The sequence below is a fragment of the Manis pentadactyla genome, chromosome 8, assembly GCF_030020395.1.
Source record: "Manis pentadactyla isolate mManPen7 chromosome 8, mManPen7.hap1, whole genome shotgun sequence".
NCBI classification, from domain to species: domain Eukaryota; kingdom Metazoa; phylum Chordata; class Mammalia; order Pholidota; family Manidae; genus Manis; species Manis pentadactyla.
In genome coordinates, this window is record NC_080026.1 from 88,993,640 (window position 1) to 89,016,712 (window position 23,073).

The window sequence follows — 23,073 nt, forward strand, 5'->3', positions numbered from 1 at the left end:
TATCAATTTGCAAAGTGGTAAGCAAATGGACTGGTTTTCAATTCTCTTGCTGATGCTTTTAGGAAAGTTGAGAAAGCTCAATAGTGGTTTGTTGATTAAAGGAGCTGAGGTGACCAGAACTTTCTCATAGAAATCTATAATAGTGAGTGCTACTCACAAACTGAGCTCTTACTTTTAAATATTAAATTACTGACATGTGAATGAACAAAAGAATAATAGAAAGTCATACAATACAGTGATATCATGTATGAGTTATATTGTGATGTATATATTATATATGATATGTTTTCATATATGATATGATACATACCATGGTTTATATCTATATTTTAAATAGATATGAATATATCATGTTTTTACAATGAGGAGATAGTATAAGATAGAGAAGGCTATTTAGGAACAAGCAAAATAAGAAAAATCCCATTGAGGAAAAACTGACTTCAGGACATACTACACACAAAAGCCTCACATATATTGTTTCCAGAATTTATAAACTCACATTCTCATTCTACACAACCACTTCCTAAAAATAAATGTAGCTTTAGGGCAAGGAAATAATGTGTATCCTGAATAGGTGGCATCCTCCCTGAGGTCCTGAATAAGCTGATAGGCTCCCCAAGTGAGGGCCCAAGCCAGTAAGCAGGAAAAAGGTGGCTCTCTGCCCCCAGTGTCACACACGTGGGAGTCACATGATCATTTAGAAACCTGGTATAAATTGAAGCATGTGGAAGCACAAGTTTCTCTTTTCCAGATGACGGAGCTTTGATAAAACGACTTTGAGTCCCCCAATTTCAATCCTAGCTTGCCTGAAAATTCAGGTTTGTCCTCACTGTAATTCCTTTTCAGAAAAATATCTCTGACATCCAATAAGGATAAAGAATATTCAGATAAAACTCATTTACTGACAACGTACCACATCAAGATTTCCTCATCCAATGCTCTGCGCTCTTCCTGTGATATGACAGCTAGTGTGACCCCAGGCCAAAGTCTTCTGGGTGAAGATTTAAGTGCCCCAACAATGTATAAGCCTATGGGTAATTTGTAATAAAGCTTGCAGGAAGCATCATTTCTAAGAAATAGAGCAAATCCATGATAGGACTTTTATCGTCGCTGTAATAATTGGGTTTCTGGTAAACAGTTTATACTTTTAATTTACATTTCCCTTGGCCAACATTTTATCTCCTTCTGTTTTCAACATATTAAATCATGAAATACAAAGCTTAAACTTACTCTTTCAAAAGTCAATTGTCCTTATGGCTAACTCAAAATCCTAATTCAGCCCTCCACTGTGGCCATTGCTAACAACTCAGCTAATGTGAAAAGCAAGAAAAGCAGAGGCCTGACATAAAACCTTATTTTCAAGGTAAATACCTAACACAAAATCTGTACAATATTCCCAGTTTACTTACACACAATCATGATGCTTACTTATTTCCCACAGCAATATATCTTGGTGAGCTGTCACTGATCTACTACTATAAGTTACTTGGAACAATCATAGCTTGAAAAATAAAATTTCATTTATTCCTTAGCCATAAGTGAGAGAACAATTGGAGCAAAAGGTCAAGAGAGATGGTAATAAGAAACTTCTAAATGAAGACTGATCTCCTGTTGAAAGACACTGATTTGCAAGTGAAGATGGCAAGTACTTTGGTCAAAATCATATAGTAAATGCTAGAGTCTGAAACTCTTCTGAAAAGATGAAATAAATGAATGCACAGCACAGAGCCTGGCTCATAGTGAATGTCAAAAGAATGTAGATTCTGCCCCTGACTAAACTCACTAACTCCTTTTTTAAGTGTAATATGCTATCAATACACTCTGGCATTTTCATAACATCATTTTCTGAGTTTGAAAATGAGTAAATAACAACTAATAAAGAATTTTTTTACTTAGAATTTTAATAAATAATTGGCATTATTGACAAATTGCATACATCAGAATATTTCATTGCACATTTATTCAAAATGGCTTCACCAAAACAAATTACCAAGAAAATCTTTTCAAAAAAGAAGCACTGAATATATAAAGTTATAAAAGATCAGTTTACTGAAGATCAATTTTTCATTTGGATAATGTATTGCCAGCGTTTAGTATTACTCAATCTCAGGACAAAAATCACTTGTAATAATTATATCTTGAATAGCAAAGCAGTCTCTTTTTTTCAATAAGATAATCTTATAAATGTTTAAAAGGTGAATTTGGAAGTTCAATGGAATTTTGATATGCAAACCTCAAATATAAAGTTCTTAAACATCTACATTTAATTTGACTGAAATGAATTAACTTTAATGTTCTCAAGAGATCAACAATATTTTAAAAATGAAAAGTATAAATGAATCGGCATATACAGAAATGCAAATTTTAATCTGAATATGACTTTATTTTGGCTATTTGCCTAAATACTAAGTAACTTATTTACTTGATGAACACAATTTTCATTTCCACTTTAATACAACTACCCTTCATGTTGCAAAGATCTTACTGGTAACAATCTTGGAGATTCTCCAACAGAGAATGAATTTAGTCATTAACTCATTCCAAATTTGAGGTTCTAAATTAAAAAATGGTCTTAAGAAAATTCACAACAATATCAAACTTGAGATCATTAGGCGTCCTCAACAATGATAAGAACATTCTCTTTTAATGATGCTGTAATAATGCAAAGCTCGTGAGAGATTACTAGCTCAAAGCCAGTGATAAACAGGGTAATAAGACCAGGGACAGAATCCATTATCTGCATGCACTGCATTACCAGGAGATGAAAAAAAGCCAACTCATCATGTTTAGCAGATTTATCAACCTCATATTGAGATTTGGTATGAAGGGAAGAAGAAAGAAAATATTTACTTGAAATTCATTTTTAATCTATATGGCAAGCCTTTCTTTCTTCTATTTAGTAAATGAAGAGCAACAAGTATCTCCCTACCCTAAGTTCCAGCTCTGCAATCTTCAAGAAGTTTGTGGTCAATACTTAATGGAAAATTTTTTTTCTGTAATGCACAGGTGGCTAACCCCCCAGTGTTCAAAGCACAAGAACTTTTTCTCCAATTCCTCCTCAAAATCAAAATAACATTTTTCTATCTTTTCAAGACCATGTTGCTGATAGGGCTTGCTTTTCTAATATTTCTACTGTCTAGACAAAGCAAGAAGAAAGACCTTCCTTTTGATATCATCCCCAAAATAACTCAGCCAGGAATACAGAAGAGTTGAGAGACTCCTCAAATGTCATTTTGCCTTTTTTGTTTAAATTTCGTCTGTGAGTATGTAGAACCACAAGAGAATTATACCATCAAATTTTCTATTACTACTGAGACCTTTTGGTGAATCAAAGAAAAATGAGGTAAGGTATTTTATTCCGCTGTTATTTCAAAAAACAAGGGAGAATTATTAACAATTAAACACCACCAAATATCATATAGAAAAATTTTAAAGTGAACACTTCACTTTATATAGGTTTGTAAGCAATACATAGGTTTATTTTATTCAGGTAATCAATACCTTTACTCTGGAAAATAAATAATTCAAACTCCCCTTCTGTAACTTTTATAAAGCCTAAGACTCTTCCCAAGGTCTCTGCAAATCACTAGAGGCTTATGTGCCCAGGCACATATTTTAGCTTCTGCTTCTATCAGAGTTCAGTTTATGGTTATCACAGCATTCTGCAGAGCAGAACCCATATGTAGAAATCAGCCCTTTTCCATGATTCACACAAAATAAAACTTTGTATTTAGTAAATATTGTTGTAAGTTTGAGGAAGAAAATTTACATCATATTATGCAAATAAGATTATTCATTAAAAATTCTTGTTCCTCAAAGTCATTAGAGCCAACCCACATGTCATTATGCCATCCCCTTTCTGTCCCTTCTTTCTTCCTCCAAAGTCTCTCCTCCCTTTCCCACTCTCTCCCAAACTGCAGTTTTTTTGTGCATTTTCTCCTATTCATTGATGCTCTCCGATTGCATTCAGCTACTCAAGTCATTTGTCAAGATATTTTCTTAACAAAAACAATTCCTTCTGCAGGAGAAAGTTTGAAGTCACTAGTTAACATATATTTTCCCTTTCCCACTGTGATAGACTCTTTAACTTCCCCATTTTAAGAGTTTATTTTATAATCTGAATCACTGTTGGTCAAACTTTCGTTTTAGGAAAGGAATTGTTTTTCAAATGAACCCTAACATATGACACATAGAGCATATACACACAGAACCCTAACATGACCAGAAGAGCAGAGCTGCTATTGGAAGCAGAGGCAGAAGGTGGACCTGGCCACTCTTCCTTGGCCTTGATCTTCCACCTCCCTCATCCAATGGCTCCCAGACACAATTTAACAGAAGACAAAGCCTCCACATAGTCAAATAGGAAAAGTGCTGGATTACACTGGGATAAACTGCAGAATCTGGTAAATGACTGACTTTTAAAAATCTGAGAAAAATGAATCAATATTAACCTAAGGATTATAAGCCTATTACACTGATAACAAAGAAGGATACTTTGATAGAAATAAATTGGGGGAAATATACATTACCCTCAGTGTCATAATTTGTGAACAGTATGTGGATTCTTTCATAAAGAAATTTGATGAGATTTGATGAAGTCTAAAAATGCTGACTGAAGAAATGACAACTTATCATTAAAACTTAAATATTGTCACTTGAATAATTGATGCATATATTCATCCATCCACGCTTCTATTACTTTTAATTAATAGTCAATATGTAATAAAAGCTAAATTAATTTTCAATATTTAAGTTTCAAAAAGGGATACTTATAATTATCTCTAAAATAGCTTCTATTTATTATGCCTTGACAAAGAGAATTATTATATCTTTTTCTACCTTTTTGTAAACTTAATATATAGCTTATGGCTTATCTTCCTGGAAGGGATAAGTTTTACACAAATTGAAGGCAACTAACTTATAAGAGGAAAAGAATGGAACAGTTATGATATGCCTACCATAAACGAGGTACTATTATGATTTTAAATCAGTTTTCATTCTGGTTACAAAATAAAATCTCTCAAAATCTTTTTAAAAACATTCTGCTACATGAGTCCTGGCTGCCCTCAAAGATTCTGATTTAATTGGTTAGAAGTGTGACCTTGGCTTGAAAATTTTTTAAGGCTCTCCAAGTGATCATAATGTGCAAGTAGGATTGAAAATAAGTTTTAAATACTTTATCTCATATCATCATCAAAACAATCTGACCAGATAATTTTATTACCCCTTCATTTAAGATTAGAAAATTGAATTTTGGAAAGGTTGAGAAATTTGCCTCAGGGCATAAAGAAAGTAAATATTAAAGTTGGAATTTTAACCCAAGTTTCTCCAACTACAATGATCTTTCTAACCCTCATTTTGTCAAATTCAAAACACCAGCATTTTTAATATGAAATAATAGTGGATATCTATATTTTATTTCACCCCTCGCTTTTAAAGGAGGTGGATTAAAGTATCTTTACCTTTCATTTGATGACAATATATCATTTTCTTTATTGATATAATTAAATTACCACAAAAGATAAAGTTGCTTTGTATTTTATGCCAGTAAAGTATGGTACATTTTCTAAACTTCAGAATGTTTCTGATTTGGGTTTTTTTGTTTTGTTTTTTTCATATATTAGCTATGTTTAAAAATTATAGAGCTGAGCATTACCTATCAGAGATAAGAAGGAAAATGCAACATAAATGTATTCAAGAAACATAAAATAGGTTATATTTGTCAACCATTTTATTTTGTCTATCACCTGGATGATATTTGTTATAAAATATCATGATTTGTTAAATAACAGCCAAACAAACAAATTTCTTCATAAAAACCTTTGTTTTCTAAGTAGTCCAATCTATAAGTAGTAAATCATAACAAATATAATAGTAAAGAATAGTAAAGTAGTAAAGTATAATAAAGTGCAGTAAGTAAAAACACAAATACTTGTTAATATTTTGTTTAAACTTTAAATAAACCTATATATTTTATAAACTAACTTATAATAACTTTTATAAGAATAAAATCTTAGCATGTGATTTCAACTAGCTAGCTGAAAATAAAGATATAAATAATGCACATTCTATAGCTTTCCATCTTAAAATATATTATCAATGGGCTTTTAAAAAAAGTCATACCAAAAGTGTTATTACCAACTCCTTAAGGGCAACAAATTCCACTAAACTAGAATTCATATTTCAGATAGGAGATGGATAACATCTCACAATTCAACCTCAGCAGGAGTCTTTTAAGTCAGGCACATATGTGAAGGCTGTATTTCTCACTGGATTACAAATCCAATAAGAGTTTGCCTTTGAGTTACTAGCACTACAAAGATTAAACCAAGGTATTGTGAGAAAAGGGAAAGCCCTCAGATGCTTGGAGATTTCTATAATAAAACATTTATGAATTTTTTAGCTCTAATGGACAAGCATGGAAGTCATTTAGATCTCTCTTTCATTACACAAACCACCTACAAGGCATTGCAGTAGCCCCTGCTTCATTCTTGTCTCCCTCCAATCCTGTACCCACTGCATTTACTTAATATTCCAAATTGCTTGTATGGGCTCCAAGGCCTAGCATGATCCCTGCCCTTCCTTATCCCACACTGCTTCCCTTCAATCTCAGGACTGAAGTCACTCTGGCCTTTCAGGTCTTTAGAGGTCCTGCCTGAGCTCTTTGCCACTGAAGGGTGTCTGCATAAACCATTATGTTTTTCTGGAATGTTTCTCATCTTTACCCTCCCCTTTATCTGGCTAAAATCTGCTTAACATTTTAAACCTCTCCTACAGAGAGGGCTTCCATATCATCTCTCCTTTAATTCCAAGGTTAATCTTATTTCTTAAGCAGCCTATATATTTTTTTCATTTCTATCCTAACTTGTAATTATATTCTAATTCAGGAGACTATTATTTCATTTCTGTGTCATCAGTAGGCTGTTGGCTTCCTGAGAGCATTGAACACGTCTTGTTAGTTCACCCTTATATCCTAATCTTTTGCAATGCCAGGATCAAGAGATGCTTAAGAACAGAGGCACTGCAGGCAAGTTGTCTCAGTTCAATCACTGGTTCAACTACACAGTGACTGTCAATTCCTTGACCACTAAAATAAGAATTATAATAGTAGCCCATTTTTTAATTGGATTATTTGTTTTCCTGGTGTTGTGTGAGCTCTTTACATATATGGGATATTATTTGCTTATTGGAAATATCTTCTCCCATTGCCTTTTCATTTTGTTGATGGTTTCCTTTGCTGTAAGAGCTTTTAAGTTTGATGTAGTCCTAATTGTTTATTTTCTCTTTTTTTTTTTTTTTTGGCACTTGCCTGAAGAGACATATCCAAAAAAAATACTGTAAGTCAATTTCCGTGAGTATAATGTTTGTTTTCTTTTAGGAGTTTTACAGTTTTGAGTTTAACATTTAGGTCTTTAATCCATTTTAACTTTATTTTGGTATGTGGAGCATTTCATAATGTATACAAATTTCAAGTCACTATGTTGCACACCTGAAACTAGCATAATATTGTATGTTAAGTATACTTTAATTTTTAAAAAATTGTAACTAAAAGCTACTTATAGGGTTGTTGTAATGATTATGTGATACTAAGTAAATTATCAGGCACAGAGAATCAAATAATGTTAATTACTATTAATAATTATTAAGACATAATAATTCTTTCATGTCACTGTATGCATGCATATTTATGTATGATCTATGCATGTATATGTTTACATGTGTAAATATATATAAATGCACATTAATATATGTGTGTTTGTGTATGTTTTTATGTGTGTGTGTGTGTGTGTGTGTGCATTTATTCTACTTTTTGTGACCAAATAATCCTATAATACAGATTGGGAATATATTGCTTTACAATGATTTGCTTATATTTCCCTTATTAATAATTTATTTCTAAATTTTCCTGTTATAAAATAAGATTTGTAAACTTTGGCATCCCTAGATCATTTATCATATCATATCATCAGCATAAATAGCACACCATAGCACACCATACTATTATCAGTCTTCTTGGTTTTTGATTATCACCGTTAGTGAGATAGTAGAAAATTACATTTCACCAGCTTATACAAGAATTCCTATTAGACTGTAAGCTATGTTTGGAAAAGTACTAAGATAAGCCTTTTAGAGTAGAAGAAAAGCAGTATTGGATAAAGTAGATGCAATGAAAGAATAGTTATGTGGCTCTGCATAAGAAAATGCAAATAATGTGTTAGTCTAAATGGGAAGTGAAGAAAGAAAATGAAGGGGAGTGAAGCAAATAGTTACTGATATGGGAAAAGTCTTATTCTTCAATTGATGCAATGCAGATTAAGACAGCATGCTCAGAAGTAAGAATTCATATCCTTCATTGATTAAATTATAATTTGATTTATATAATTAAAGAATTATATATACCAAGACCAAGTAAAATTTATTTCAGAAATGCAAAGTTAGTTCAATATTTGAAAATTAATCATAATCCACCATATTACCAGGCTAAAGAAATCACATAACCATGTCCAGTGATGCAGAAAAGGTATATTTCTGAGAAAATTCAACATCTCCTTTTCATGATAAAAACTTTAAGTAAGCATAAAGAAGAATCTCCATGTCTTAAATTTTTTAAATATACAAAAATATCAAAGCTAGCATCTTAATGGTCAAAGACTGAATGCTTTCATCCTAAGATCAGCAAGTAGGCAAAAACATCAGCTCTCACCACACTTATTTAAAATAATTCTAGAAGTTCTAACCAGTGCAATAAGGCATGAATAAGAAATAAAATGTATACAGCTTTAAAAGAAAGAAAACGGTCCCAATTTGTACATGACATGAATGTCTATATAGGAAGCCCTAAGGAATCTGCAAAAGCAAAATAAATAAAACAAAAAACCTTGAACTAATGAGTTCAACAAGAATATAGGACATAAAATGAACACATAAAAACAACTGTATTTTTATATACTGGTGATGAACATGTGGAAATTGAAATTTAATATATAATATCATTTATAATACCTAAAAAAATGAAACAGTTATAAAGCTAACAAATATGTACAGGACATGTAAGCTGAAAATTACAAAATCCTGATGAAAGAAATCAAAGATTTAAATACTGACAGACACACTATGTTCATAGATTGGAAGACTCAGTATAGTAAAGAGGTCAGTTCTCCCAAATATGTAATACATGTTTAACGTAATTATTATCAAAATCCCAGCATGATTTTTGTAGATATATGTAAGATCTAAAATTCACATGGAAAGTCAAAGAAGCTAGAAAAACTAAAACTTTGAAATAGGAAAATAAAGTAGGAGGAATAAGTTGAAATTTCAAGACTGAATACAGAGCTATAATAATCAGTATATGTGGTGTTATTCACCAAAGCACAGACAGACAAAATTAACAAAGATGAAAAAGTAATTCAATGAAGGGAGGATATCCATTTCAATAAATAATGCTAGAGGAATCATATATCAATAGGCAAAAAGATATACCTTGAAAGAAGTCTCATGTATCATAAAAAAGTAACTCAAAATGGATAATAAATGTAAAATGTAAATTTAAAACATAAAGCTATAAGACTTTTTTTTCACTGTATTTCTTTCTTTATTTATTTTTTTCCCTATTTTATTTTATTTATTTATTTATTTTTGAGAGGGCATCTCTCATATATATTGATCAAATGGTTGTTAACAACAATAAAATTCTGTATAGGGGACTCAATGCACAGTCATTAATCAACCCCAAGCCTATATCTCAACAGTCTCCAATCTTCTGAAGCATAACAAACAAGTTCTTACATTGGTGAACAAGGTCTTACATAGTGAATAAGTTCTTACATGGTGAACAGTGCAAGGGCAGTCATCACAGAAACTTTCGGTTTTGATCACGCATCATGAACTATAAACAATCAAGTCAGATATGATTATTCGTTTGAATTTTATACTTGATTTACATGTGAATCCCACATTTCTCCCTTATTATTATTATTATTATTATTGTTTTTAATAAAATGCTGAAGTGGTAGGTAGATGCAAGATAAAGGTAGAAAACATGATTTAGTGATGTAAGAGGGTAAATGTAGATGATCAGGTCTGTGCCTACAGATTAAGTATTAATCCAAGCTACACAAGGACAACAAAACATCCACGGATGCAGAAGATTTCTCTCAAAACAGGGAGGGTGAGGTTCTAAGCCTCCCCCTGTTGGTCCCCAATTTCTCTCCTGATGGCCCCCCTGCGACTGTGTCTGTCTTAGGTTGTTCCTCCCTTGAGGAATCTTACCCGTTTCTGGCTAACCAGTCATCTTCCGGGGCCATACAGGGAAATGTAAAGTTGGTAAGTGAGAGAGAAGCAATATTCTTTGAAAAGGTTAGCTTTTTACTTCTTTGCAGATTTATGCCCTGTGGCTTCTATGCCCAGCATTTGTCTTGAGGTATCTTTACCACTTGGAAGAATTATGATACTCGGTAATTTTCTATATGAGGCACCACTTCTACTAACAGGTTGTAATTAGGAAGGAAGAAGAAAATCTATAGAAGTAGCAGACGGAAGAAAACATGAGAAGATTGATTATTTCTTTGACGTAGTTCTTGTAGAGTAACATAGCATGTATAGGTTTTAAACTACTAATTAAATTGTGCACATACATTAACATAATAGGAATACAGCTACATAACAAAAGCAGACCTACAATTACCAGCCATCTCCAGTGAAACCAAGAAAACCAGTTAGGTACCCAAGGCATTTGTGAAAACTTATCAATGATATGATGGATATTGTCTAACTGAATTTGAATAGTTTGAGAAAAATCAGACAAATTAAAACAACACATTCCTGAGAACTGTTCACATCCCATGTGTTCTTTTAACAGTAGATAGTCTATAGTCGCACAATTTTGGAGCGCTGCAACTTGCACTTCTCCTAATTCTTGGTTGAGTTCCGACAGTATAGATCCAGTCAAATTTGTTGTTTTACTGTATGCACAGGCCAGCTTAGATATCTCCTTCTTCATTCCAATGGCAAGTCCAGGAACCAGTGGGATGACTGCAGCTACAACTGCAGCAGCGCCAGGACTTTGTTGAAGTTTTTTGATGTTCATCTTCTGGAATGGCTCTTCCAGAGGATGTTGATGTTGGAAGTTCTTCTTCATATCGTATCTTAATTCGTTTTCTGTGTAGCCAAATTAGGCTTTGATCCTCTATATGAACACAAACAAACCCTTTGCCCACACTTTGATATGACCTTTATACCACTGTGAAGAACCTATTGGAGATCACCACACAGAAACTGCTGTTAATCCGTTCTTGAGTTCTGTGATTCTGCTGCTGTTTTGTTCCTTCAGTTTTTCCTGTGTTCTTATACTTCACAGATGAGTGAAATCATTTGGTATTTCTCTTTCTCTGCTTGGCTTATTTCAATGAGCATAATATCCTCTAGCTCCATCCATGTTGTTGCAAATGGTACGATTTCTTTTCTTCTTATGGCTGAATAATGTTCCATTCTGTATATGTACCACATCTTCTTTATCCATTCATCTACTGATGGACACTTAGGTTGCTTCCAATTCTTGGCTATTCTAAATAGTGCTGTGATAAACATAGGGGTGCATCTGTCTTTTTCAAACTGGAGTGCTGCATTCATAGGGTAAATTCCTAGGAGTGCAATTCCTGGGTCAAATGGTAAGTCTATTTTGAGCATTTTGAGGAACCTCCATACTGCTTTCCACAATGGTTGAACTAATTTACATTCCCATCAGCAGTGTAGGAGGGTTCCCCTTTCTCCACAACCTTGCCAACATTTGCTGTTGTTTGTCTTTTGGATGGTAGCCATCCTTACTGGTGTGAGGTGCTATCTCATTGTGGTTTTAATTTGCATTTCTCTGATAATTAGCGATGTGGAGCATCTTTTCATGTGTCTGTTGGCCATCTGTATTTCTTTTTTGGAGAACTGTCTGTTCAGTTCCTCTGCCCATTTTTTAATTGGATTATTTGTTTTTTTGTTTGTTCAGGTGCATGAGCTTTTTATATATTTTGGATGTCAAGCCTTTATCGGATCTGTCATTTATGAATATATTCTCCCATACTGTAGGGCACCTTTTTGTTCTATTGATGGTGTCTTTTGCTGTACAGAAGCTTTTCAGCTTAATATAGTCCCACTTGTTCATTTTTGCTTTTGTTTTCCTTTCCCAGGGAGATATGTTCAAGAAGAGGTCACTCGTGTTTATGTCTAAGAGATTTTTGCCTATGTCTTTTTCTAAGAATTTTATGGTTTCATGACTTACATTCAGGTCTTTGATCAATTTCAAATTTATTTTTGTGTATGGGGTTAGACAGTGGTCCAGTTTCATTCTCTTACATGTAGCTGTCCAGTTTTGCCAGCACCATCTGTTGAAGAGACTGTCATTTCCCCATTGTATGTCCATGGCTACTTTATCAAATATTAATTGACCTTATATGTTTGGGTTAATGTCTGGACTCTCTAATCTGTTCCACTGGTCTGTAGCTCTGTTCTTGTGCCAGTGCCAAATTGTCTTGATTACTATGGCTTTATAGTAGAGCTTGAAGTTGGGAGTGAGATCCTCCCCCCCACTTTATTCTTCCTTCTCAGGATTGCTTTGGCTATTTGGGGTCTTTGGTGTTTCCATATGAATTTTTGGACTATTTGTTCCAGTTCGTTGAAGAATGTTGCTGGTAATTTGATAGGGATTACATCAACTCTGTATATTGCTTTGGGCAGGATGGCCATTTTGATGATATTAATGCTTCCTAGCCAAGAGCATGGGATGATTTTCCATTTGTTAGTGTCTCCTTTAATTTCTCTTAAGAGTGTCTTGTCGTTTTCAGGGTATAGGTCTTTCACTTCTTTGGCTAGGTTTATTCGTAGGTATTTTATTCTTTTTGATGCAATTGTGAATGGAGTTGTTTTCCTGATTTCTCTTTCTATTGGTTCATTGTTAGTGTATAGGACAGCCACAGATTTCTGTGTGTTAATTTTGTATCCTGCAACTTTGCTGCATTCCGATATCAGTTCTAGTAGTTTTGGAGTGAAGTCTTTAGGGTTTTTTATGTACAATATTATGTCATCTGCAAATAGTGACAGTTTAACTTCTTCTTTACCAATCTGGATTCCTTGTATTTCTTTGTTTTGTCTAATTGCTGTGGCTAGGACCTCCAGTACTATGTTAAATAACAGTGGGGAGAGTGGGCATTCCTGTCTTATTCCCGATCTCAGAGGAAAAGCTTTCAGCTTCTCGCTGTTCAATATAATGTTGGCTGTGGGTTTATCATAGATGGCCTTTATTATGTTGAGGTACTTACCCTCTATACCCATTTTGCTGAGAGTTTTTATCAAGAATGGATGTTGAATTGTGTCGAATGCTTTTTCAGCATCTATGGAGATGATCATGTGGTTTTTGTCCTTCTTTTTGTTGATGTGGTGGATATGATGCTGATGGATTTTCGAATGTTGTACCATCCTTGCATCCCTGTGATGAATCCCACGTGGTCATGGTGTATGATCCTTTTGATATATTTTTGAATTCGGTTTGCTAATATTTTATTGAGTGATTTTGCATCTACAATCATCAGGGATATTGGTCTGTAATTTTCTTTTTTGGTGGGATCTTCGCCTGGTTTTGGTATTAGGGTGATGTTGGCTTCATAGATTGAGTTTGGGAGTATTCCCTCCTCTTCTATTTTTTGGAAAACTTTAAGGAGAATAGGTATTATGTCTTCTCTGTATGTCTGATAAAATTCCAAGGTAAATCCGTTCTGCCCGGGGGTTTTGTTCTTGGGTAGTTTTTTGATTACCGTTTCAATTTCTTTGCTTGTAATTGGTTTGTTTAACTTTTGTGTTTCTTCCTTGGTCAGTCTTGGAACATAGTATTTTTCTAAGAAGTTGTCCATTTCTTCTAGGTTTTCCAGCTTGTTAGCATATAGGTTTTCATAGTAGTCTTTAATAATTCTTTGTATTTCTGTGGAGTCTGTCATGATTTTTCCGTTCTCATTTGTGATTCTGTTCATGTGTGTTGATTCTCTTTTTCTCCTAATAAGTTTGGCTAGAGGCTTATCTATTTTGTTTATTTTCTCAAAGAAACAGCTCTTGGTTTCATTGATTTTTTCTATTGTTTTATTCTTCTCAATTTTGTTTATTTCTTCTCTAATCTTTATTATGTTCCTCCTTCTGCTGACTTTAGGCCTCATTTATTCTTCTTTTTCCAGTTTCAATAATTGTGATGTTAGACTATTCATTTGGGATTGTTCTTCCTTCTTCACGTGTGCCTGGATCACTATATACTTTCCTCTTAAGACTGCTTTCGCTGCATGCCACAGAAGTTGGGGCTTTCTGTTGTTGTTGTCATTTGTTTCCATATATTCCTTGATCTCTATTTTAATTTGTTCATTGATCCATTGATTATTTAGGAGCATGTTGTTAAGCCTCCATGTGTTTGTGAGCCTTTTTGTTTTCTTTGTACAATTTATTACTAGTTTTATACCTTTCTGGTCTGAAAAGTTGGTTGATAGAATTTCACTCTTTTGGAATTTACTGAGGCTCTTTTTGTGGCCTAGTATGTGGTCTATTCTGGAGAATGTTCCATGTGCACTTGAGAAGAATGTGTATCCTGTTGCTTTTGGGTGTAGAGTTCTATAGATGTCTATTAGGTCCATCTGTTCTAGTGTGCTGTTCAGTGCCTCTGTGTCCTTACTTATTTTCTGCCCAGTGGATCTATCCTTTGGGGTGAGTGGCATGTTGAAGTCTCCTAAAATGAATGCATTGCTGTCTATTTCCTCTTTTAGTTCTGTTAGTATTTGTTTCACATATGCTGGTGCTCCTGTGTTGGGTGCATATATATTTAGAATGGTTATATCCTCTTGTTAGACTGAGCCCTTTATCATTATGTAATGTCCTTCTTTATCTCTTGTTACTTTCTTTGTTTTGAAGTCTATTTTGTCTGATACTAGTACTGGAACCCCTGCTTTCTTCTCTCTGTTGTTTGCATGAAATATCTTTTTCCATCCCTTGACTTTTAGTCTGTCCATGTCTTTGGGTTTGAGGTGAGTTTCTTGTAAGCAGCATATAGATGGGTCTTGCTTTTTTATCCATTCTGTTACTCTGTGTCTTTTGATTGGTGCATTCAGTCCATTTATATTTAGAGTGACTATTGAAAGATATGTACTTATTGCCATTGCAGGATTTAGATTCATGGTTACCAAAGGTTCAAGGTTAGCTTCTTTAGTATCTTACTGCCTAACTTAGCTCGCTTATTGAGCTGTTATATACACTGTCTGGAGATTCTTTTCTTCTCTCCCTTCTTATTCTTCGTCCTCCATTCTTTATATGTTGGTTGTTTTATTCTGTGCTCTTTTGTGTTTCCTTTAACTGCTTTTAGTGGTTAGTTGATTTTATTTTTTGCCTTTAGTTAGTATTTGGTTGGTCTGCTTTCTTTGCTGTGATTTTCTTTTCTCTGGTGACATCTGTTTAGTCTTAGGAGTGCTCCTGTCTAGAATAGTCCCTCTAAAATACCCTGTAGAGGTGGTTTGTAGGAAGCAAATTCCCTCAACTTTTGCTTGTCTGGGAATTGTTTAATCCCTCCTTCATTTTTAAATGATAATCATGCTGGATACAGTATCCTTGGTTCAAGGCCCTCTGTTTCATTGCATTAAATATATCATGCCATTCTCTTCTGGCCTGTAAGGTTTCTGTTGAGAAGTCTGATGATAGCCTGATGGGTGTTCCTTTAGAGGTGACCTTTTTCTCTCTAGCTGCCTTTAAAACTCTCCTTGTCCTTGATCTTTGCCATTTTAATTATTATGTGTCTTGGTGTTTTCCTCTTTTTGTCCTTTCTGTTGGGAGCTCTGTGTATTTCTGTGGTCTGTTCAATTATTTCCTCCCCCAGTTTGGGAAAGTTTTCAGCAATTATTTCTTCAAAGACACTTTCTATCCCTTTTTCTCTCTTCTTCTTCTTCTGGAACCCCTATAATATGGATATTGTTCCTTTTGTATTCGTCACACAGTTCTCTTAATATTGTTTCATTCCTGGAGATCCTTTTATCTCTCTCTGTGTCAGCTTCTATGCGTTCCTGTTCTCTGGTTTCTATCCCATCAATGGACTCTTGCATCTTATCCATTCTGCTTTTAAATCCTTCCAGAGTTTGTTTCATTTCTGTAATCTCCTTTCTGGCATCTGTGATCTCCCTCTGGACTTCATCCCTTAGCTCTTGTATATTTCTCTGCATCTCCATCAGCATGTTTATGATTTTTATTTTGAATTCTTTGTCAGGAAGACTGGTTAGGTCTGTCTCCTTCTCTGGTGTTGTCTCTGTGATCTTTGTCTGCCTGTAATTTTGCCTTTTCATGGTGATAGAGATAATTTGCAGAGCTGGGACGAGTGACGGCTGGAAGAACTTCCCTTCTTGTTGGTTTGTGGCCTTCCTCTCCTGGGAGAACAGCGACCTCTAGTTGCTTGTGCTGGGCAGCTGCGCGCAGACAGGGCTTCTGCTTCCTGCCCTGATGCTATGGAGTTTATCTTCGCTGTTGCTGTGGGCATGGCCTGCCTCGGGCTGCTACTCAGATATGGTGGAGCTGCATTGGTGGGGGAATGACTGGGAGGCTATTTATCACCATGAGGGTCTCCGTGCTCCCTGCTGCCCAGGGGTTTAGAGTGCTCAGAGTTCCCTAGATTCCCTCCTGGGGAACCAGTGTCCCAGGATGCTTCCATCCAGTTTTGGGGTCCCTGTCCCTTTAAGACTTCCAAAAAGCACTCGCTTTTCTTTGTCCCAGGTGCAACATCTGCAGGGACCTGCTCACAGGTCTTACTGTCCTGTTTCCCTAGTTTACAGCATCCCATGCATGCACTGTGTCTGCACTCTGGTGCAGATGGCTAGGGCTGGGTGTTTAGCAGTCCTGAGCTCCCTCTCCCTCCCCGCTCCGACTCCTCTCCTCCCACCCGGAGCTTGGGTAAGGGGCGCTCGAGTCCCGCCGGGCCGGGGCTTGTATCTTACCCCCTTCACGAGGCGCTGGGTTCTCGCAGGTGTGGATGTGGTCTGGCTGTTGTCCTGTGTCTTCTGGTCTCTCTTTTAGGAAGAGTTTTCTTTGTTGTATTTTCAAAAATATATGTGGTTTTGGGAGATTTCTGCTGCTCTACTCACGCTGCCATCTTGGCTCCGCCCCCCAAGCTATAAGACTTTTAAAAAACATCTTTGGAACTTAGAACTTGGTGAACAATTCTTAGACACAAAAACTGAAATACATGAGTGGAAAAAATTGAAGAAAATGGACTTTATCAGCTACAAACTGTAAGAAAATATTTGCAAACCCCATATATGAATAAGTCTTATAGGTAGAATATATAAAGAACTCTCAATAATTAACAAAATACAAACAATCCAATTGGGAAATTGGCAAAAAAAAATGATGAGCCATTTCACTGAAGAGTTTGTACAGGTAGCAGAGAAGCACATGAAAAGATGATTGACAACACTAGCCAGGATAGAAATGCAAGTTAATATCATAATAAGTAATGATTAAAAACCTACTAGAACAGCTAAAATAAAAAATAGTAAAAATACCAAATGTTAGTCAATATGTATCCACCCTTCACTAGCAGGATTATAAAATAATATAGTCACTGTAGAATATAGGTTGTCAGTTCCCAAAAACTAAATATTCATTTACCATGTAATCCACTAATCATAATTCTGGGCATTTATCTCAAAAAATAAAAACTTATGTCTATACAAAATACTGTCACAACTGTACACAGAAGCTTTATTTTTAATAGCCCCAAATTGGAATTAACAAAAATGTCCTGCAATAGGCAAATGGTTAAATAATGTGATACATCCACACCAGTCTCAAAAGATTACTTACTGTATGATCCCATTTACAAAACATTTTAGAAAAGACAAAATTATAAAAATAAAGAACAAATTACTATTTGCCAGAGGTTAGGGATTAGGGACCAGAGAAGGCAGAAAAGAGGCCATGAGGGGTAAGTATGACTATAAGTGGTAGCAAAACAGATATATCTGTGGTGATGGAACATTTCTGTATCTTCATTGTGATGTTGGTTACATGAATCTCTACATGGGATTCAACAATACACATAATTTATATCAGTATGTCAACTTCCTGGCTTTGATATCACACATAGTTACATAAGATACAACCAACGTGGAAAACTGGGCAAAAGGTACACAGAACCTCTCTGTACTATCTTTGTAACTTTCTTTGAATTAAAATTATTTCCAAATACATTTTTAAATCTTAGTTTAAAAATTTAAATCTGTAATTTGAAGATTAAAATCCTGGTCTTTAAAAGAGGCATTGCTGGAACACGGAGGCTTCCCCGTATAGCATGAACAGCTGAATATAAAAGTAATCATCAAGTAGGTTCAGCCCATTCTCCTTTACAAGCTTCTAGGTTTTATATTAGGGTCAGAAACTAGGTAAAATGAGCAGTCAATACTTCCAAAGGAGCTATAAATTAGGAAGAGCTTCTGTTTTTACAGAAGACAATATGATTATCATAAACAGTGATTATCATATCTCTGCTATGCACCAAACAAAAGAATTATTTTTCTCTTCCCAGTTGTAAGCCAAATGCCATACTTACAGTACTGCCAACTTTGTGGGATTTTGCCTATTTCTTTTTCTAAGTCCCTGATACTACACTTAAAATTGCTAAGGAGGAAGGGAGACTTAGTAACCACAAGAGGCTGAACGAATATTTGCCTGTGACTGTTCTGCAGCATAAATTATATAATCACCCTGTATTCAGAGATTCTGATTCAATACCACTGAAGAGAGCAGGTGATCATCATGCACATTTCGGGAACATCAATTGTAGATCACCTGAAAAACTTTCAGTCACTTCTGAAATGCATTTATAGACATCATTACAGCACAAATGCACCCAGACACAAATAAACCTTTTAAAAATGGAATTCTACATGAGGGCCACTTACCTAGGTTTTTTTGTTTTGTTTTCACACTGGGCACTAGAGTCTTGAAACTTACACTTAGATAAGGTTTATCCATTAATAAAAATACTGATAGTGGTTTTTATATTTAACAGAGTTTAAAGAACATGAAAGATTTGTGGAGGTTAACTAAATCTGTATTTTTTAATGGGTTCCATTAACAGATTTCTCTTCATACATCTACTTACTAATATCAGTTTAACTTCCTCCTCAGAAGCTGTTAATGCTTGGACATTATGGCTAAGGAAACAGTCTAGTTCATCCTCTGTACCTTTCAGATAGTTCCTTACATTTTGTGTTAAGGTGGTTTCCAATCCTTTATGCTCATCTCAACGTAAACATTTTGCCAATGAAATTCTGTAGTATTCTGATTATGTACTGCTGAGTAAGAAACTGTCCCAAAATCAAGTAAGTAAAATCGATAACTTTTTATACTCCCTCATGGTTCTGAGGTTTGACTAGACTCAACCAGAATTTCAACCATCAAGTCTCTATGCAGCTACAGCCAAAATTCAGCTGTATGAAGGTCCTAATGGGGTGACATTTAAGAGAGCCCCCTCACAGGGCTGGCCATTGATGCTGGCTTTTGGCCAGAAACTCAGCCCAGGCTATCATCCAGAGTGCCTGCCTGATTGTGACCTCTCTGTGTGGGTTGGGCTTCCTACAGTACAACTGCATTCGGACATGGAATACCCTAGATTGAGAATCCCAAGAAATTTAGGTGAAATCTGAAAGACGTTTTATGACATTGCCTCAGAAGTCCCAGAAAGTTACTTCTGCCACATTTAACTGGTCAAGCAAGTCATTAAGGTAAGCTGAGGTTCAAGAGGGGTATTAGCTCCACCTAATGATGGAGGAAAAGCAAAGTCATACCAGATAAAATACACAAAATGCAAAATATTACTGTGGACATTTTTTGGAAAGATAATCTACCACACATGGAAAGTTTTGTTTTCTCCAATATGCTAGTATAAAATACCTACTGCCTAAAAATGAGTTAACCCTATGAAAATCATGACAGCATGATACTGCAGTGCTTGGTCTCTCTGACCTAAGCATTCTGTGCCCTTCTTGTTTTCTAAAATCAGCATTGTTAAAGCTGTAGAAAAATGGAGGTGATCAGGCATCAAAAATCTTGTTGTGGAGAAAGCACTTCTGCACAAAGCTTGTGCTGTCCAATATGGTAGCTACTAACCACATGTGGTTATTAAACACTTGAAATGTGGCTACTCCAGAAGTACTATAAATGTAAAATGCACACCAGATTTCAAACATTTAGTACAGGCATATCTTGGGAATATTGCAGATTTGACTCCAGACAACTGCAATAAAGCAAATTTCACAATAAAGTGAGCCAAATGAAATTTTTGGTTTCCCAGTGCATATAAAAGTTATGCTTACATGACACTGTAATCTATTAAGTGTGCAATAGCATTGCATCTAAAAAATAATGTACATACTTAAATTAAAAATGCTAACCACCATCTGAGCTTTTAGCAAGTCATAATCTTTTTGCCAGTGGAAGGTCTTCCATCTATTGATGGCTGCTAACTGATCAGGGTAATGACTGGTGAAGGTTGGGGAAGCTGTGGCAATTACTTAAAATAAGACAAGAATGAAATTTGGTGCATTGATTAACTCTTCCCTTCACAAACCATTTCTCTGTGCAGGTGGTGTGTTTGATAGCATTTTACCCACAGTACAACTTCTTTCAAAATTGGAGTCAATCCGTTCAAACCCTGTTCTGCTTTATCAACTAATTTATATAATATTCTAAATCCTTTGTTGTCATTTCAACAATGTCCAGAGAATCTTCACCAAGTGTAGATTCCAACTCAAGAAATCACTTTCTTTGTTCATCCATAAGAAGCAACTATTCCTCCATTAAAATTTTATAATGAGAATGCAGCCATTCAGTCACATCCTTAGTCTCCACTTCTAAGCCTAGTTCTCTTGCTGTTTCCACCATATCTGAAGTTATTTTCTCCAAAGAAGTCCTGAACCCCTTAAAGTCATCCGTGAGAATTGGAATCAACATCTTCCAAGCTCCTGGTAATACTGATATTTTTATCTCTTCCATGAAGCATGGATATTCTTCATGACATCTAGAATGGTGAAACCTTTCCAGAGGGTTTTCAGTTTACTTTGTCCCAATCCTCAGAGGAATCACTATCTATGGCAGCCATAGACTTACAAATGTATTTCTTAAATAATAAGACTTGACAGTCAAAATGACTCCTTGATTCACAGGCTGCAAAATGGGTGCTGTGTCAACAACCATGAAAACAACATTGATCTCATTGTCCATCTCCATCAGAGCCCTTGTATGACCAAATACATTGTTAGTGAGCAGTAATATTTTGAAAGCAATATTTTTTTCCTGAACAGTAGGTCTCAACAGTGGGCTTAAAATATTTAGTAAACTATGTTGTAAATAGTTATGCTGTCATAAAGGCTGTGTTGTTCCATTTATAAAGCACAGGCAGAGGTAGATTTAGCATGGTTCTTAAGGCCCTAGGATTTTCAGAATGGCCAATGAGCGCTGGCTTCAACTTAAAGTCACCATCTGCATTAGGCCCTAACAAGAGAGTCAGCCTATCCTTTGAAACTTTGATGCCAGAAATTGACTTCTCTTCTCTAGCTATGAAAGTCCTAGAGGACATCTTCTCCCAAAATAAGGCTGTTTCATCCACACTGAATATCTGTGATTTAAACTACATTTGTTGATGACCTGAATTAGACCTTCTGGATAACTTGTTGCAGCTTCTGCATCAGTGTGTCCTGCTTCATCCTGCACTTTTATGTTGTGGAGACAGCTTCATTCCTTACACCTCACCAACCGATCTCTGCTAGCTTCAAACTTTTCTTCTGCAGATTCCCCACCTCTCTTAGCCTTTATAGAACTGAAGAGAATTAGGGCCTTGCTCTGGACTAGGCTTTGGCAAAAGGGAATGTGTGGCTGGCTTTGATTTTCATTCCCTACCATTCAAACTTTCTCCATATAGCAGTAAGTCTATTTCACTTTCTTAACATTTGTGTGTTCACTGGAGCAGCACATTAAACTTCCTGCAAGAACTTTTCCTTTGCATTCACAGCGTGCCTACCTGTGGGCATGAGAGGCTCAGCTTTTGGCCCATCCTGGCTTTCAACACGCCTTCCTCACAAAGCTTAATCATTCCTGGCTTCTGATTTAAAATGAGAGACATACAGCTCTTCCTTTACTTGAACACTTGGAGGCCACTGTACAGTTTTTAACTGGCCTAATTTCAATTTTTTTGCATCTCAGAAAATAGGGATGCCCAAGGAGAGAGAGAAAGATGGGGAACAGCCAGTCAGTGGAGCCGTCAGAATACACACAGTCATTGACTGAGTTCACCATCTTCTAAGGGCGGGGTTTGTGGCATCCCAAAACCATTACAACAGTAACATCAAAGATCACTGATCACAGATCACCATAACAAATATAATAATAATGAAGCAGTCTGAAATACTGCAAGAATTACCAAAATGTACAGAGACACAAAGTAGGCAAATGCTGTGGGAAAAATAGCACCAATAAACTTGCTTAATACAAGGTTGCCGCAAACCTTCAATTTGTGAAAAAAAAAAATAATATACATCCATACTAAAAAGAAATGTACTCTCTTGCTCATAATATTTATAGGATTACATGATAAAATATTTTTCATACAGTGAATTAAATAAAATATATTACTCAAATTAACTTCACCTGTCCCTTTTACTACACGTGGCTACTAGAAAATTTTAAATTATGTATGTAGCTCACATGCTATTCTACTTTGCATAATATTTCCATTGAAAAGTGTTGGCTCAGATAATAAACTAAATGATATTTTTCTTTGTGTAACACCATATCACTTAATAGTATTTACACAACTAAATAATTTTCATGCATTTTAGTTTCTTTATACTAAATCTTTTGTGAGATACATAAGCCCATTCAAAAATCAATATTTTGGTGTCTCTAGAAAACTGTGATTGCTTTTCCTGAGATTTAAATACACATTTCATATTTTATATATCAATGTTTAGTATATAACTACAGCAATGCACTTCACATAGATTTCAAAGTTGCTCACAC

General features: G+C 35.2%; 1 protein-coding gene and 1 pseudogene across 4 annotated transcripts in view; both read right to left on the minus strand.

Moving 5' to 3' along the window:
- Positions 1-23,073, minus strand: part of CTNNA3 (catenin alpha 3) — a 1,667,940-nt gene that overhangs the window by 1,158,426 nt on the left and 486,441 nt on the right. The gene's annotated exons all lie outside the window — the stretch shown is intronic.
- On the minus strand, positions 19,136-22,618 carry LOC130684586 (tigger transposable element-derived protein 1-like; annotated as a pseudogene).